Source organism: Hyperolius riggenbachi, chromosome 4, assembly GCF_040937935.1.
Source record: "Hyperolius riggenbachi isolate aHypRig1 chromosome 4, aHypRig1.pri, whole genome shotgun sequence".
Taxonomy (NCBI): domain Eukaryota; kingdom Metazoa; phylum Chordata; class Amphibia; order Anura; family Hyperoliidae; genus Hyperolius; species Hyperolius riggenbachi.
This window is the reverse complement of record NC_090649.1, coordinates 281,342,753-281,356,395: the sequence shown is the minus strand read 5'-3', so window position 1 is coordinate 281,356,395 and position 13,643 is coordinate 281,342,753. Positions and strand designations below refer to the sequence as shown.

The window sequence follows — 13,643 nt, the reverse complement described above, 5'->3', positions numbered from 1 at the left end:
CACTCTGCACGGTTTACAGTAGTTATAAAAACCGCGCACGCCTCAGACCAGGAATTAACCGTCCCGACGACAGTAGTCCCGAGTGTCGTCGGTTTCCAGAGTCGACAGCAGGACCCAAAGAGAAGCCATGAGGACGCCGGGGGACCTCGTGGCCTACGGCGGGCTGTAAGAAGCCCCAGGTAAGTGAAATTTTTTATTTTAAGTTGAATTCAGAATCCCTTTAATACTGTAATATTTCTTTTCCAGAACTTTGGGATTGGAAATTATGATCTCAGCACTGGGCCTGCCAAGCGGGACATGGTCCGCAGGGTCCAGCAGATCCTGCGGACCGAACACCGCAGGGTCCTGTCCACCTGGCAGGTCCAGATGCTGTGGTCAGATATGAAGAGGAGGGACCAGGACCTCATCAGGCGTGTCACAGAGGAAATACAATGTAAGTCAGCAGACTATTAGTTGATGTACGTGTATCTTGGGCTTAATATGCTGCATCTATTTATCCTATAAAAATGTCATGGGTTGTGTAGTAGAGTTGTGTAGTATATACAGTAAAAGTATCAGTAAGGTATTCATATCACAGCGCATCACTTTCCCCAAATTTTTTTATTATTATGGACTTATCCCAAAATGGGTTACCTAAATTATTTTTTGTGCTCCTGGCAATAGTGATGATATTTGTGCAGTATTTGCTAATTGTTAGTTTTTGATAACCACTGATGATCGATCACCAGGCTTTTTTAGAAAAATTTGATAGGTGCTATCATCCATCAGGACCCTAAATCTTCTCCAGGCCCTATGCAACTGCCTAGGTTTGCCTTGTGGATGATTCGGTTCTGATGCACACTGCACAGCCATTTTAAGATCTCGCCAGTTATTCAGTTTTATTGATGCTTATGCTCTTGCTGGGCCACTCAAGGGCATACACAGAGTTGTCTCAAAGCCACTCCTTTGATATCTTTGCTGTGTGGACTGGATTTAGACATACCTGTGGCTTCCTACAGCCCCATGGGCACGGATTGCTCTCACGCCACCATCCTCAGTCTTCCCCATCTTCTGCACCGTGTCCCGTTACTTCGGACAGTCGTAGTAAGTCTGTGCAAGTCAAATTCGCCCACTACGTATCTCCCCAGAGATACGTCAAGAGTGCACTTGTCCTACGTCAGACTTTCCGTGACGGGCCCAAGTAACTGGACCAGGTGCAGGAGACTGAGGATGGCGTGTCGTGGAAGCGATGGAGGAAGCCCCATGTGTGTGTAAATCTTTTAGTTTATTTAATCTCTGGTTTCCCTTTATAGTGAATCTTTACTGTGACGCCATTACAAAATATTCACTTAACTGGAGCTTCTACCAACCTTCTTGAAGACGTATGGTACAGGCACAGTACTTGACAATCCTTTAGTTCCCTGCCACTTCAGAGTGTTGCTTTAGAGCCACTGCGCGTCCTCGCACCCGCCAATGTCCAGTGCACTGCGCAGGCGCAGGTCGTTTTCAGGAGGCTGGTAAAACCCCCAAGTAAATTTTTAATTTTTTGCCACATTTAAGGTTCACTTTAAGTAGGGGTTTTTGAAACATTATTTTCAAATACAAATCAAAATAATTGTAGTTTGAGTAAAAAGTTAAAAGTTTTGTACCCATTTTATGACCGATTTAGTTCAGATTACATTATGTATTTTTTTTTATTACAGCTGGCAATGCTCCTCCGCAACCAGGGCGCCCACAGCCGCGTCGAGCCTCGAGAGCCAGCTCCCGCTCCTCCTCCTCGGGTCCCTCACACCATAGTGAGCGGATGCACGCCGCAAGGCATCAGTGTGGTAAATATCTTGCACTGTTTAATGAATATCTAATATATATTAGGTTAACTGAAGTCCTGTTCCATTTCCATTACATGTGGTACGATGCGGCACACCTCTGGTGTGCTGAAACCATTGAACGGCAATGGAATAGTTTCTATTGCGTTCAGGTTATGCGGAGCGGTGTAGACTGATCCAATAATCTGCAGCATGCTGCAGATTCTTGCAGGGCCCCATCCGCATCCTATCTCCTCTTTTTACTTATGCATCCGGACTCGGGAGATGCGGAATTGATGGCTGAAGGACAGCAGAAGCGATGCAATGCGGCAAGGTGGCTATCTTCGTATCACTTGTATAGTGGAACAGGGCCCAAAATGTTATTGTATAAGCTGTACACAACATTACAGGTTTATTTTTTTATTTTTTTTCTTACATTTAAAAGGTTAACCTGATTGATCCAATGATTATACATATTTTCTCCATTCTTTCCATAGTTTCTCTCTCTCTACACATCTCCGGCTCCGGAGGGAAATGAGAAAGGAAGTGGGGAGGCTGACAGCCAGACTTAGGAGGCAGGAGCGGGATTTTAGAATCATGCATCAGCAGGTCCTGGAACTCAGGGAGCGCTCGGCCCGGCAGGCTGAAGAGATAGCCCAGCTGAGGGGCACTGGAGGCAGGCCGGACGCCTACAGAGACTCTGTAACAACATTTTCAGCCTTAGTTCTTCTATCCTACAAGTTACTTTGCCTGTTCTAATGTGCTCTGGCTTACTGCAGACTTTTTCTTATTTGTGTTGTTGGCACTGCAGCTTCATAAATGCTTTGCTGCATACCTCTGTTGTACCGAGTGGTTATTTCTGTCAACGTTGCTCTTCTATCAGCTTGAATCAGTTAGCCCAATCTCATGATCTGACCTGTAGTATCACTATCAAGAAGTCAGTTTTGCCCACAAGACTGCCTGCCACATACTAGATGTTTTTCCCTTTTGACACCAAAATTGAGGAGGAATCTGTGTGTTGGGTTGGACCCTGGCGGTGTCCAGCACTAACACACAATTGAGTAAGTGAAAATGCGGCAGAAGGGAGAACTGTGGCACCTTTGACGGGACCACAGCATGGTTGTAATTCTGCCCCCAAAAATTGAAGAGGAATCTGTGTTTTGGGTTGGACCCTGGCGGTGTCCAGCACTAACACACAATTGAGTAAGTGAAAATGCGGCAGAAGGGAGAACTGTGGCAACTTTGACGGGACCACAGCATGGTTGTAATTCTGCCCAAAAAAATTGAGTAATAGAAAATGTTCAGCAATCATTAATTAGCAGTATATGTGAGGCCATTGGACCTGACAGGTGGAACCACGGGCAAAAAATCTGAAGATATTCCGTATACAGGGAAACAAAAAAGTAATAATATCCTTTCAGGTGTGCCACAACACCTGCATAGACTTTATACTGATAACAATAGGATATATGTAGCAAAAAACTGAAGAATGTGAGAATCCGCTCAGCTGCCTGCGCAGCCAGGCAGCCTTTTGACCATTGTTTAGGTTTGCATGCTGCAGGACTCTGGAACAGAGACCTGTCTTTCCATTGCAAGTTCTGGTCTGTTCTCTTGCTGGGGAATTTGCATACATTCGTTATGCAAATTCCCTACCTGCCTTCTTTGATGACTGGCACTATAATGGCCCATACTCACGAGGGACTTTTGTCGCCTCAACACGCGGCGCGCGCGTGTTGCGGCGACAGGTCGCCCGTGAGTATGGGCCGTCGCACGCGCGCGCGCCCCCGAACTGTCGCCCGTCGCTATGTCGCCATGCGATTGAAACTTTCAATCGCATGGCGACAGTCGCCGCTGCCCCCCCGCCGCAACTGTCGCTAGTCCGCGTGAGTACGCGGACTAGCGACAGCAACCTCCATTGAGGTTCACAGACCTTCCGGTGAGCTTCCGGCGGGGGGAGGAGGAACGTCAGCGACAGCTTCCGCCTTGCCGCTGGTCCCTCTTCCGCATGTGTACGCGGAGGGACCTGGCGAGAAGCTGTCGCCGGCCTGTCGCCCACACGCTCACGTGTGCTGGCGACAGGCGAGTTTTGCAGCCCGTGAGTACGGGCCATAAGAGCTTTATGTTTCCCAGAAGGCTTTGCTGGTCATTTCCCTTCCATGGTCTATTCCTGATGGACACTGCTGGAGTGTCAGCCATTGCTATCTAGTATAGTTAATTCCTGGGGGTTGCTTTAGGCTCCCCTTCTATCCCAGTCAGGTTGTATTATCTGTATTGCCTGTTCTGTCTTGTCTTGCCTGTTGCCATTGTCCTGTCCCAAAGGTGGTCGACAGGAAATGGTTCTGATCTCTGTTCTTGGAGTATAGCTGGTGCAGCGGTTGCTACCAGCTATCTCTTCTGTTTTGTCTTCTGGGATCGCGCTAGCCACTTTTCGCCAGCGCTGGGGATCCTTCTGTTCTGCTACTCTGTACCTGGATCGCGCTAGCCACTTTTCGCTAGTGCTGTGGATCCTATCTCTCACTTGTCCCTGTTTTCGTGTGTCTGTCTTGTCTGCTACGCTTGCTGGAGGCTCGGTGAGGTAACCGTTAAGCAAGCGCTCGCGTCCTCTGTTTCATGTTTGTCTGTTAATGGTTAGTTAGGCGTGCTTGTCTCTATTGTGCTTAACACGTGGAGACCGCGCATAACCGCGTGCACTGTTGCGAATGAGTGCGGTGTTCACGGTTAGCTAGCGTTTGTTATTTTCCTTATCTCCTCATTGTATTATTTGCTGTGACTTTGCTAACCTCGTCCTGATCTGCCTTGTGTCACGTCTGGCGATCGCACCTATCGCGATCGCGTTCCTATTTCATATCTGCTGTTGTGTGTGCGCGGTCGCGGGGTGGCGACTGGATTGGCGCACACACATACAACCTGTCCCTTTGCTCGTTCTCATTCGCAATCGCCTCTCTTGCGATTGCGTTCTGCGCTTCGTACAATTCCTGTCTGGCATTTGTGGAGGTACAGAGGATTGGTTCCTCTGCACTCCTCAGCGCCATCTGCCGACAAGAATTTCCCTCTACAGGTGCGTAGCACCTTTTGCTGGGTGCCGGCAAATATACGCTTGTGGAGGATTTCCGCCGTGTCAGCGCACGCGTTGTGCGCTGATCACGGAGAAAGTTCCACAATCGTTACAGAATGACCAGCCCAATCCAAAACCCCAGTGTAGACGGAATTTCTGATTTGTATGATTTTGTCGAGTTTGGGTCCTGTGTCTTTAAGAGCTTTAAAAGGCTAAATTCAGAGACCAAGGCGGAATTTCTTTCTGAATGTGTGAGGTTTTGTCTGAATCCCACCTTTCAGATTTCTGATCCGTCCACGTCGGCTCTTCTTTTTGCCTATGTGCTCTTAAAAGACGACTTGTTCACCTGGGCATATGATTTGTTAAAAATCAATTCCTGGAATGGTAATCTGTATCAGTTGCTTGCAGTGATATTCTCTCACTGGTTTAAACTGCCTGGCTTACCACCTGCTCTGATTGAGTGTGTAGCTGCTGATAAGTCAGCTGATCTTTCCCTTTCATGCAAAACTTTTCAGTATGACAATCAGCAGGGCCGGCCTTTGACCTGAGCGACCTGTGCGATCGCTCAGGGCGCTGGCTTCCAGGGGGCGCTCCTGCCGCATGGAAGCTCCGCCCCCTGGTGCCGTGATAGGCGCAAACATGATGCCCGTGCAGCCAGCCACCGTGATGGAGGGGGAGCCGCGGGGAGGGCAGCCCGACCTCTCCCTCCCTTCCTCTCCGGGCACTCTCCCTGCTCCCCCTCCGATGTACACTGCAGCAGAGCCAGACAGAACAACTCACCTCCCTGGTTCCGATCGCCGGCGCCTCTCACTTCCCGCTGGTCGCCTCTTCTACATTAGTTACTGATACACACTAAACTTCCTGTTAAGCAGGAAGTTTAGTGTGCATCAGTAACTAATGTAGAAGAGGCGACCAGCGGGAAGTGAGAGGCGCCGGCGATCGGAACCAGCGAGGGAGGTGAGTTGTTCTTCTCTGGCTCTGCTGCAGTGTACATCGGAGGGGGGAGCACGGAGGGCGGCCCGGAGAGGAAGGGAGGGAGAGGTCGGGCTGCCCTCCCCGCGGCTCCCCCTCCAGTATGAGGGGGCACCTACCTACCTACCTACTCTATACTGGGGGCACCTACCTACCTACCTACTCTATACTGGGGGCACCTACCTATCTACCTACTCTATACTGGGGGCACCTACCTATCTAACCAATACGGGGGGGGGCAGCTACCTATCTAATCTATACTGGGGGCACCTACCTATCTAACCTATACTGGGGGGGTGGGCAGCTACCTATCTAATCTATACTGGGGGCACCTACCTATCTAACCTATACTGGGGGGGCAGATATCTATCTAATCTATACTGGGGGCACCTACCTATCTAACCTATACTGGGGGGGCAGCTACCTATGTAATCTATACTGGGGTCACCTACCTATCTAACCTATACTGGGGGGCAGCTACCTATCTAACCTATACTGGGGGGCAGCTACCTATCTAATCTATACTGGGGGGCAGCTACCTATCTAATCTATACTGGGGGGCAGCTACCTATCTAATCTATACTGGGGGGCAGCTACCTATCTAATCTATACTGGGGGCAGCTACCTATCTAACCTATACTGGGGGCAGCTACCTATCTAACCTATACTGGGGTCACCTACCTATCTAACCTATACTGGGGGGCAGCTACCTATCTAACCTATACTGGGGGGCAGCTAACTATCTAATCTATACTGGGGGGCAGCTACCTATCTAATCTATACTGGGGGGCAGCTACCTATCTAATCTATACTGGGGGCAGCTACCTATCTAACCTATACTGGGGGCAGCTACCTATCTAACCTATACTGGGGGCAGCTACCTAACCAACCTATACTGGGGGCAGCTACCTATCTAATTTATACTGCGGGCCACCTACCTATCTAATTTATACTGCGGGCCACCTACCTATCTAATCTATACTGCGGGCCACCTACCTATCTAATCTATACTGCGGGCCACCTACCTATCTAATTTATACTGGGGGCAGCAACCTATCTAATCTATACTGGGGGGCAGTTACCTATCTAATCTATACTGGTGGCAGCTACCTATCTAACCTATATTGCAGGTACCTACCTATCTAACCTATAGCTGGGACAAATGCCTATCTAGCCTATACTGGGGAAAGTATACTGGCTACCTATACTGGGGACACCTACCTGGCTAACCTATACTGGGAGGGATCTACAGCTGGCTACTTTTACTGGGTCACCTATGCCTGGCTACCTATACTGGGGGGGGACTTATAGCTATATGTCAGGATGGACGGATACGCCCCCCCTCCCCATTAGTGTATGTGTGTGGTGCGCTGAAACACGAAGAGGATGAATTGGGGGGGGGGGGGCACCAAAACCTGGTTACGCTCAGGGCGCTGTGAAACCTAAGGCCGGCCCTGACAATCAGTTCAATGTGTCTGTTGCCACTTCAGGTTTTAAACAACAGACATGCAAAGTGGCTAAAAAGAGAAAAACTAAAAAACGCAAGCATCGGAATAAAACACTCCCTAATGATGTTTGTAATGATGTTGTTCGATCTCCAGGTTTTTTGCCCCAATCCAAAGCTTATGTGGATCCTGCTGTAGGTAGGATCGCACACTATATTAAAGCAGTTAAAAAATCTGTTCTTGTTCCTGAACTCCACCCCTATGAAGATTATCTGGATACTGGCCTGTTTGAACCCCCATTTGCTTCCTGGGATATTGGGGCCTTGCTGGAAGAATTCGATTCTGATTGGAAAGCCTTTTGCGATTTTTACATCGCAAAAAGCGAAAATGTCTTGAATGCTTGTCTCGATTCAATGTACCTTCTGATTGATTCCGAAGAATGTGACAAGGATGATGTGGATCTGGTGATCTATATATGGCAAACGATTTTGGATGAGTTGCACACACACCAACCAATTGATTCCAATAAAGAGACATCGTTGTCGGATGATTGTTCCTGCCTTTCTGGGGTAAAGCATGAGAGTCTTGACTTTGTGCAATCTGAAATCAATGAGTATGCCGCTGTGGTTGATTCCTGTGTGAATCCTGAAGGATTCTCTCCTGACAGTGTGCAGTTTGAATCTGTGCGATCTGATGCCTGTTTCTCGGATGTTCCTGCAGATTGTGATCGGCATGAGTCTGCCGGTTTCCTCAAGGATGTGTGGGACCCCTTGTCATTTAGAAACAGATCTTTGAGATCTTCCATCTGTGACCCTGCTATGGGGAAAGTTTCTCGACTGTGCAGCGTCAAAAGTAAAATTAATATGTCTAATAAAGTTTATCCTGTTGATGTCGCTATTTCTTCTGCAAATGATTCCCTGTCTCACCCTGTTCTCACCTGTAAGGGCCCGTTGCCTGGAGACAGTTGCTCCAGTGTTTCGGTCCTAGATGCCTTGCAGTCTGCTCCGCAGATCGCGGAGGTTTGCGCTATAGAAGCGTCAGTTTCACAACCTAAAGTGAATTTTGATTCGCAGGTTTTGCGTTCTGATTCCTCGGATTCGACATTGTTAGCCGAATCTAAGAGTGAGACAGCGCTTCGGTTTTGCGAATCTGATGCTGAACCCTTTTTGCCTTATTCAGAGACGCTTTCTATGAACCTGCCCTGTACCATGAATAAAAACATGTTTTCCTTTCACACTGACGTTTGTGAGCCCCTTTCTTGCTCTGAGGGAAGTTCTGACTCTCCACCCTGTACTCTGGATGAGTCAATATTGCCTTGTACAATATCTCCTGCCCTGCCCCTAGAGGCTCGTCTAGGTATTGCTGCTATTTTTACCTGTTTTTCTGCAGTTTTGGAGTTGCAAGCTAGTTTGACTGCTACGCAGAATTCCGGGTGCAGTGAGATTGAAGTTAGGGAGTCAGTGTGTGTTCCAATAAATATACCTGTACATTCCCCTCATGATGATGAGATCCAGTCTCAGTTTGTGGTGGAATCTTTCCTGGGACATCTGCCCTGTTCACAAAATAAAGTTCCAGTTTTGCCCTGTAACATGGATAGTACAGAATCCTTCTTAGACAACTTGAAAAATGATGTTCTGGAGGTCTCCGAGTTCCTCCCAAAGGGTGCAGAACTTGTAGGAGATGTCTCCTGCCCCCCAGGTCCTTCTGAGGTGTTGCCCACTTCAGTAGGCATTGCTGCCTTGCTGGCTACCTTTTCAGCTCTGATGGAGCTTCAGTCATGTGTAATCAATGATGATATTGCAGTTACAGAAAATTCTGAATTTGAGTCCGAGTCTTCTTTTGAAAGACCAGTGCCTGTGACCTTTACTCGTGATGATTTTCTGCCCGGTACTGGTTTTGGTCTTGTCGTGTCGGGCTCTGAGGTTGGCAGTTCCCCGACATGTCCTGAGGTTTCTCCTGTACTAGTGTACCCCGATGTGCTCTGTGACCAAGAAAGCCCAAGTGTGCCTCGGTTACCAGCGTACTCAGATGCTTCCTCAGTGGAGACATGTTCCGATATAGCCTGCCTGCTTGCATGCCCAGAAGTGGTCCCTGAAAGTCCTGGGGCCTGATTCACAAAGCGGTGCTAACAGTTAGCACCCTGGTGAAAAGCCCTTTATCATGCCTTAACTCAGTTTAGGCATGATAAGTTTAGGTGTGATAAGTTTAGGTGTGATAAGTTTAGGCATGATAAGTTTAGGTGTGATAAGTTTAGGTGTGATAAGTTTAAGCGCCAACTGTGTTAGCACCGCAGTGCACAGCTGATCAAAAGTTTTACGCTAGCAAAGTCTGGTGCACTTTATATAAAGTTTAATGGCGCTGCTTTGCATGCGGGACTTTGCAAGCGATCTAAACTTATCTAAACTTAGCATGCCTAAACTTATCACACCTAAACTTATCATGCCTAAACTTATCACACCTAAACTGGCTTTTCACCAGAGAGGTGCAATGGTTATCATGCCTAAAGTCTCTTACTGGGTTAGCACCGCTTTGTGAATCGAGCCCCTGATCTTGATGGGTGTCCTGCTAATTTTGAGTCTGGAATGATCATAGGTTCCATAGGGGTTCTTGGTGGTTCTCCATGTGAGCCTGGTGAGCGTTCTGGCTTCTTGGGATCTCTGCGGAGCTTCAAGGAGTTCTGGGAGATTCCGGGAAAGGTTTTGCTTGGTGCCCTGAATACGATCAGCAATGGCTTTGGTGTTGTAAGGGACACTTCGAACAGGTATTGCGGCAGGTTTGGTATTCTTGGACGCTCCTTGGAAGGTGGTGGGTATTGTCTGGAGGGTGTCGATGGCTTCTTCTCTGGTGTCCACAGTCCTGATGGGTGTTACGCTGAGACTTGTAGTGCTGATGGGCATGTTTCGGTGGCTTCTGCTTCCGATGAGGTCGGTTTCGGATGGACTGACTCTGGAATTGGGCCTTGTCGGGCTGCCTCGACCTTCATGAGTCTTCAGTTAGAATTTTATGATGATACCAGTTTTGAGGGATGTCTGGAATCCATCCCTAGAGGGGGGGGGGGGGGGGGGGTACTGTGAGAATCCGCTCAGCTGCCTGCGCAGCCAGGCAGCCTTTTGACCATTGTTTAGGTTTGCATGCTGCAGGACTCTGGAACAGAGACCTGTCTTTCCATTGCAAGTTCTGGTCTGTTCTCTTGCTGGGGAATTTGCATACATTCGTTATGCAAATCCCCTACCTGCCTTCTTTGATGACTGACACTATAAGAGCTTTATGTTTCCCAGAAGGCTTTGCTGGTCATTTCCCTTCCATGGTCTGTTCCTGATGGACACTGCTGGAGTGTCAGCCATTGCTATCTAGTATAGTTAATTCCTGGGGGTTGCTTTAGGCTCCCCTTCTAGCCCAGTCAGGTTGTATTATCTGTATTGCCTGTTCTGTCTTGTCTTGCCTGTTGCCATTGTCCTGTCCCAAAGGTGGTCGACAGGAAATGGTTCTGATCTCTGTTCTTGGAGTATAGCTGGTGCAGCGGTTGCTACCAGCTATCTCTTCTGTTCTGTCTTCTGGGATCGCGCTAGCCACTTTTCGCCAGCGCTGGGGATCCTTCTGTTCTGCTACTCTGTACCTGGATCGCGCTAGCCACTTTTCGAAACAAGTGCAAGAGCCGATAGGAATACTGCTCAGCAACAAGTTCCTTCCGTAGTCTGGACTCTCCACGGGGAGGAGTCAGACAGGGAGACGGAAGGAAAGAACGTGAGTGACACCAGAGAGAGGGTGTCACTAACAGGTCTGGCGTTCAGTATTGATCGGTGTAACACAGAGAGGGTCTGATTACCGGTGAACTGCAGTATCACCGAGAATGCAGAATATACCCGATTATTGATGATCTGCAGTATCACCGATAATCAGATATATATTCTAACCCCTGGACACCTGAGCAACAAGTGAGTGTTTAAGCAACAGTAACACTTTGAGTATACACAGACGCAGTGGCGTACCTAGGGTATTTGACACCCGGTGCTGGGTCTTAAATTACCCCCCCCCCCAAAAAAAAGTAAAGGAGTGTGGCATGCTAAGCACACCATGGCGGGTAATGCCAGGTATAGGTGCCCCCAGTATATGTAGCCTGGAATTGTTGCCCCCAGTATAGGTAGTGTAGTATAGCCACAATAAGCAGTGTCTCCCTACAAAATACATACGATGCAGCAGTGTTTTGCCAAAATATATAATGTGACAGCTATTAGGTAGCCAGATAACTCCCCTTTAGCGCAGGTAGCCAGATGACCTCCACCATTTATTGTATAGGTAGCTAGATAACCCCCCATTTAGGATCGGGAACTAACATTATACCCAATTACAGTATATATAGCCAGATCTCTCTTTAGTATATAGCCATTGTATATAGTCAGACCCCCCTTTAGTATTATAGCCAGCGTATATATTCAGATCCTCCCCTATATATAGCCAATGTATACAGTCAGATCCTCCTGTACATAGCCAATGTATACAGTCAGATCCTCCTGTACATAGCCATTGTATATAGACAGATCCCTCGTATATAATCAGATCTCCAGTGTATACAGTTAGACCTCCCCTGTATATGGCCAATGTAATTCTGACTGAGTGACCCCCAGGTGTACACACACACAGAGAGAGAGACAGAAGGAAGATAGAGCGGAGAGCGTCAAGAGAGAGAGACAGAGCAGAGGACAAGAGGGAGAGAGACCAGAGGGAAAGAGGAGAGAGACAGAGCAGAGAGACAGGAGGGAGAGACAGAGGAGGGAATGAAACAGAGCAAAGAGAGACAGAGCAGAGAGAGATGGGGAGAGAGACAGGCGGGAGAGACAGAGGAGAGAGAGAGACAGGAGAGAGAGAGATGGAAGAGAAAGAGAGACAGGAGAGAGAGAGAGGGAAGAGAAAGAGAGACAGAAGGGAGAGACAGGTAGAAAAGAGAGCGGAGCGAGACAGGAGGGAGAGACAGAGCCGAGAGAGACAGGAGGGAGAGAGACAGGAGGGGGAGACAGAGAGACAGGAGGACGAGACAAAGACACAGAGAAGAGAAGAGAGAGAGGAGGGGGAGACAGGAGAGAAAGAGACTGAGTAGAGATAGACATGAGGGAGAGACAGGAGAGAGAGAGAGAGATAAACAGGAGGGAGAGAGAGAGAGAGAGAGAGGAGGAAGAGACAGAGCAGAGAGAGAGAGATAGAGATAGAGAGAGAGAGAGAGAGAGAGTCAGGAGGGGGAGACAGAGCAGAGAGAGAGAGAGAGAGACAGGAGGGAGAGAGCAGGAAGAGAAAGAGCAGAGAGACAGGAGGGAGGGACAGAGCAGAGACAGACAGGAGGGAGAGAGAGAGAGCAGGGAGAGAGAGAGAGAGAGAGAGAGAGAGACAGACAGCAGGGAGAGAGAGACAACAGGGAGAGAGAGAGAGAGAGAGAGCAGGGAGAGATATATATAGAGAGAGAGAGAGAGCAGGGAGAGAGAGAGACAGACAGCAGGGAGAGAGAGACAGACAGCAGGGAGAGAGAGACAGACAGGAGGGAGAGACAGACAGACAGGAGGGAGAGACAGACAGACAGGAGGGAGAGACAGACAGGAGGGAAGGAGGGAGGGAGAGACAGGAGAGAGGGAGGGAGAGACAGACAGGAGAGATGGAGGGAGAGACAGACAGGAGAGTGGGAAAGACAGACAGCAGGGAGGGAGAGACAGACAGGAGGGAGGGAGAGACAGGAGGGAGGGCGAGACAGACAGGAGGGAGGAAGAGACAGACAGGAGGGAGGAAGAGACAGACAGGAGGGAGGGACAGAGCAGAGACAGACAGGAGGGAGAGAGAGAGAGCAGGGAGAGAGAGAGAGAGAGAGACAGACAGCAGGGAGAGAGAGACAACAGGGAGAGAGAGAAAGAGAGCAGGGAGAGAGAGAGAGAGAGAGCAGGGAGAGAGAGAGAGACAGACAGCAGGGAGAGAGAGACAGACAGCAGGGAGAGAGAGACAGACAGGAGGGAGAGACAGACAGACAGGAGGGAGAGACAGACAGACAGGAGGGAGAGACAGACAGGAGGGAAGGAGGGAGGGAGAGACAGGAGAGAGGGAGGGAGAGACAGACAGGAGAGATGGAGGGAGAGACAGACAGGAGAGTGGGAAAGACAGACAGCAGGGAGGGAGAGACAGACAGGAGGGAGGGAGAGACAGAGGAGAGACAGACAGGAGGGAGGGCGAGCCAGACAGGAGGGAGGGCGAGACAGACAGGAGGGAGGAAGAGACAGACAGGAGGGAGGAAGAGACAGACAGGAGGGAGGGCGAGACAGACAGGAGGGAGGAAGAGACAGACAGGAGGGAGGAAGAGACAGACAGGTGGGAGAGACAGACAGGAGGGAGTGAGAGACAGACAGACAGGAG

At 49.1% G+C, this 13,643-nt stretch overlaps 1 long non-coding RNA gene across 1 annotated transcript in view; it reads left to right on the top strand.

Moving 5' to 3' along the window:
* LOC137503819 (uncharacterized) overlaps window positions 1–2,618 on the top strand; it is a 43,226-nt gene extending 40,608 nt beyond the window's left edge. Inside the window, exons 2-4 of the long non-coding RNA XR_011019345.1 lie at window positions 247–433; window positions 1,683–1,808; window positions 2,282–2,618. This is a non-coding gene — a long non-coding RNA (uncharacterized lncRNA). The remainder of the gene's footprint in view (window positions 1–246; window positions 434–1,682; window positions 1,809–2,281) is intronic.
* Window positions 2,619–13,643: the final 11,025 nt, after the last annotated feature.